Raw genomic sequence first — 5,734 nt, forward strand, 5'->3', positions numbered from 1 at the left:
TAATTAACCAGTTCAATCATATCATATATAATTGAACTCACTCTTATCAATTTGAATATTTCAAACTGACTAAAAACTGATTCTCAACTTGAATCCATTGAGCTACCAAGGGGACCTTATGAACCTATGGCTCGAAACTCCAACAGTATGTGAATAGTTGATAAAACTCTTTAGCCATGAGATCCACCATACATTAACTGTTAGGCATTCCACTAAAGATTGTTGGGATTGATGCCCTAAAGTCTCGAGTCCTATAGTTTGTAAACAGTTCGTACGAACGCTTGTGTTGTTAATATATGATATTTACTTCACATCTTGTTTTTTGCTCAATTGCTTATTTTATTTGCTTTATTACAAACCAATAAAATTAAATCACTGGTTATATGTATGTGACTCAAGCATGTATGTGGTGACATACAAGTGGATCATGTCTTGAGTGATAACCAAATTGTCTGTAGTATATGGGTATATGTGGGAAACCTTATTCTGGTGGAATGGTCACAAGTGTTGTGACTTGTCACAGATGGTTTGATCCTGATTATTCATGTTGAGGACATGCGAGCGAGGGCGTCGTATACAAAGAGTTTGTATAAGACCTGACCACGAAGTGTTAACGTCTCGTTATATAACACCGTTCATGATAGAGACTTCACTTCACAAGGATGATCATAGGCAACATGACCTCAATTCTGAGTGAGTTGGGAACTCCTGCCATTGAGGGCAGTCCTTTGATTTTTATGGGTGCGAGTGGCTAGGTCGCCAATTCAAACCTACCATTCTGGGGATTCGTCTGATTTGAGAGTTGGAAACTCAACTACACAAGATGGAATTCAATCCTTCCCCGAGGCAAGGGTAAGTAGATATATAGCTCTCTTAAGGGCTGATTCCGGGGCTTGAACGATGTGGCGCCACACATCTTCTCTTGGCCCGAGAGGTATTCACACATAGTTGGACTATGTTGTATTGTTCATTAGAGAAATCAGTGGTACTTAAGGAGTGAGATGTAACTACAGGGGCAAAACGGTAATTTGGCCCAGTTGTACTTACGAGCATCTGTGAAAGGTCATCGTACTCATGATTGGTTATATCCGATGGACACAAAAATATATTTGTGGTAAGAAGAGTTCAACTGTTGGTCTTTAGTGGAATGTCTGATAGTTAACGAATGGTGGATCTCGTGGCTAAAGAGTTTAATCAACTATTCACGGACTGTTGGAACTTCGAGCCACAGGTCCATTAGGTCCCCTAGGTAGCTTGGATAAAGTAGAGAATCGGTGTTAGGGTTAATTTGAAATGTTTATATATGATATAATTGGACTAGTTAATTATATATGATATAATTAGCTAAATGTATGAGATACATTATTTTGGAGGAAATTAGATATAAATATGATTTATATCAAGAAGAGGAGAAAATATTATAGTAGATATGTGATATCAAACTATAGGATAAAAATATAATATGACTATATTTATTAATATTTTAATTGGTTAATTATATGATAATTAATCCAAAAATCACGTTCGGACATGCGCGAGTGGGGTAGTGTCTGTTATTGTAACCAATGAATTAAAATGAAATTTGGTTTCATTTTGAATAGTTCGTCCAAAAAGAAAAAGAGAGAGCGCGCTGATGAATTGTAATCGATCGCTTAAGTAAACCGAGAGCTTATACAATAGTCGCTTTGCGCCTAAACAATCGTCCACCTCACATCTAAACGATCCCACATTAGTTCCTACATGATTGGATAGCTTCCCTAAATGATCGTATTGTGTGTCGAGTTTGCTAAACGATCGTATATCATTTCTTAAACGATCGTTTAGTATAACCTACACGATCGTGTAGTTTCTCCTAAACAATAAGCATCGTACTATACGATAGCATCTTTTTTCCCTCCCACTTACTTATCGCCTACACGATCTATTCTTCCTCCTTCCTCTACCAGATTCACCAAAGACCACGCTTTGGGTTCTCATTCCGAGAATACCTGGGGCTCTTTTCTGGTGGTGTTGTCCCTGCGGCGTTCGTGTTCGTGCAGTTGTTCGGGTGTTGGTTGATCGAGTAGAGATTTCTGCTACATTGAGTTCTGAAGTTTGAAGACGGGTATGGCAACTTTCTCCCTCGTTTATTTTTGTTCAAAGCATGCCTTTAATTGACTGTTAGTTTGCATAACTGTGCGTTTGAATGTATAATGTGTATTTTGGCCACAGTGAGATTGGAGCGATCCAAACGTGCTCATGGAACTCTTCGATAAGAGATCCTTCATTTGGTATTAGAGCCAGGTTCTGATACTCCGATTTTATATGTTTCAACAAAATGACATTTACGTTCATGGTGGGTGCGTTTCTATGGTTAAATTTGCTACGGATGTGCGGGATTAATGGATGTTTTCGTGGATGATAGCCTCGGTTTGATTTACATCTTTTTACATTTGCAGTTATTTGTAAAGGCCCCTGTGTTTTTGGGCATTAATAATTGTTATCGATTCTGTATTCAAAGTTTGTTTGAAGTTTTGAGTTGTTCGAAGAAGAAGATCGGTGCAAGGGTTGCGGTTCATCGAGGAAGGAGACGATCTAGGGTTGATCGCATCGTGCAGAAGATGTGGTACGCGATCGTTTTTGATCGCATCGTAAAGACGATGAGTACGAGATCAGTGTTTAACGCATCAGTTAAATGATGGGGTATGCGATCAAAAGTTGATCGTATCGTATTGATGATCGGATATGCGATCGCAGAGTATCGCGTTGTGTGGACGATGAGATGCTCGCGTAGTGTTTAACGTGCGCGCGCACTTGACGATCGTTTAGGTCAGCAAGCTTCATCACTTAGTAACTGACTAAACGATCGATTAGTAATGCAAGGTAAATCATTTACCTGTCGTCGCGCTAATCGATCGCATAGACGATCAGGCTTCGTAGCCTTGTCGTCGTCTACGCGATCGTTTAATTATGCTTCTATCGTTTAGTGCATGCTGGACGATCGTCTACCTAGAACTTTTACTACACGATGGAGTCCTTGTTGGGTTTGGTGTCCTAATTCTTCCGGAGTCTCGTTGTTTTGTAAAGATACACATTGTTCAATGAATAAAATAAGTGTTATTTAATTCTTGCATTTACTCATATCCAATAAACAAAGCTCCTTGGTTATCTTATGCGAACTTAAGCATGTATATGTGATATACAAGTAGATCATGCCTTAAGTGATAACCTAAATAGGTCTATAGTATAAGGATTAAGGTGGGATACCTAATCCTGGTGATACTACGAACACGACCCGCTTTGTAGAAGTTTGCAAGTGTTGTAAACTACTATAGATGATAGATCCCAACCATTCATGCGGAGACGTATGAGCAAGGTGTCCTATACAAAGAGTTTGTATAAGACCTGAACTACGAGATGACTAAACTCTGTATATAACACCGTTGAGATTAGAGACTTGCATCTCACTTAAACGACCATAGGTGACACGACCTCAATCTTGAGTGTTTTAGGAATTCATGCCTTTGAGGGCGGTCATTTGATTAGTATGGGTGAGAGTGGCCAGATTTCCAACTCAACATGCCTACCTTTTTGGAGACTTGTCTAATCTGGAAGCTGAGAACTCAATCCACAAGATGGAATTCACTCCTTTCCCGAAGTAGGGATAAGTAGAGAGATTGCTCCCTTAAGGGCTGATTCCGAGGCTTGAACATAGTGGCCATAACTTTTCTTTGGAAGAGAAGACTCAGTCATAGTAGGACTATGACTTATTTTCATTAGAGGGATCAGTGGTACTTAAGGAGACAGATGTAACTACAGGGGCATAACGGTTATTGGCTGAGCTGTAGTTACAAGCGATCTGTGAAGGGTTGTCGCATTGTTGATTGGTTAAGATGGACACATAATATATCTGTGGTAAGGAGAGTTCAGCTGTCGGTCTTTAGTGGAATAGCTAGCAGTTAACGGATGGTGGATCCCTTGACTAAAGAGTTTAGTCACTTATTCACGTATCGTTGGAACTTCGAGCTACAGGTCCATAAGGTCCCCTTGGTACCTCAATGAATTCAGTTGAGGATTAGTTCTTGGTGTTGATTTGAAATGTTCAAATTGATAAGAGGTAATTCGATTATATATGATATGATCGGTATGATGTATGAGATAAATCGAGTGGAGGATTAATGTAAATAAGATTTACATTAAGTACCATGGAATATAAAAAGAGTTATAGTTTATATGTTTCATGAAATGAAATATTAAAACTATAGGTTATAAATATAGTATGATAAATTGGTTAGCATTTATATTTATAATAACATTAATTATTGGATAATTAACTTTTTTTTTCTCTAATAACCAATTGAGTGGGAAGATATTGGTGGTTTCATGGTAACTGTAAGATGAAAAGAAAAAAAATATTTTCTTAATTTCAGTAAGTTTTGAGAAATTTATGATTTGAGATTTCCTCTCTCAGAAATATTCTCACGAAAGTTGTCATGTAAATAGGATTTACTAAGAGACAACTTGGATAAGGTAAACGATCGTGGAGTGTTAGTAGGCGACTGATACTTAGCTAAGCGATGAGCTAAACAATCGCAAAGCTTTTGCTAGATGATCGCTTAGCTTTTGCTAAACGATTGGGCATCGACCTATACGATAGGTTCTTCCTTCTCCCACTTTCTCAATCGTTTACACGATTGTTATTTCCTCCGTCCTCTACCTCAAACCAAGTCCATACAGAGCCAACCCTCTGGATTCTCACACCGAGAATACCAAGGTAGCCTTCTTGGTGGTGTCATACTCAACTCGATACTGTCGAGGTTCTGTGGAGGTCGTTCGTGCTGTTCGGGGTGCTCATGACCTAAGCAATCGCTGAATTCGATTGCACAGTGTTCGTGTAGTTTAGTGGTCGTGTTGGACGAGCGTTCGGGTATTGTTGTGTTCAAGCGTTCGTGATCAAGGAGCTTGGCGATGAGTCTACAAAAATGTATAGCTTTTGTCCTTGATTTTATGTATTTCATGCTGTAATTTCTGTAATTAATGCATAATCATATGTTTCTGTTTATGATTATAATTGTAAAGTTCATATATGATTGTAATTTGGAATGATATTTTCGCTGCTCATGGAAATCCTCGTGTTCGATTTCCTTCAATTGGTATCAGAGCCAGGTTGTTCTGATATTCCAAATTAAAATTCTGGTTTGAACTTCTTTTACACTCTTCGTGGGTTTTCTGCATTTATATTTAATTGTTAAGTGCATTTGTGGTTAGATTTGATGAATGTTTTCGGGTTTAATTGCCTTTAGTTAAAGCTTTCTTCAATTACAAAGTGTGAATTTGTAAGGGCCCTTGTGTTTCTGGGCGTAATTAACTTGCATTCAAGTCTGTAATTCAAAGAGTTTGAGTTTGTCGAGTCGTTCGTGATGAAGTTTCGAAGCATGGAGATGCGGTTCTCAATGAAGAAGAAGACCAAGAGTTGGTCGTATCGTGTAGTCTAAGGTAAACGATCGTGTAGTGTTTACTAAACAATCGTTTAGCTAATGCTAAGCAATGAGGTAAATTGTTTACTTTATTGCGTAGCGTTGGTTGCCCGATCGCGTAGACGTTGAAGGTAGACGGTCGTAGTACGAGCATGTGATGCTCATGGTTTAGTAAAAGGCGCGCTCTAGATGATCGTGTAGTTAGCAAGCCTCAACGCTTAGTTACTACCTATACAATCGTGCGGTATACAATACGAAGGCACTCGCTAAGCGATCGT

The sequence above is a fragment of the Benincasa hispida genome, chromosome 5 (assembly GCF_009727055.1).
Source record: "Benincasa hispida cultivar B227 chromosome 5, ASM972705v1, whole genome shotgun sequence".
NCBI lineage: Eukaryota > Viridiplantae > Streptophyta > Magnoliopsida > Cucurbitales > Cucurbitaceae > Benincasa > Benincasa hispida.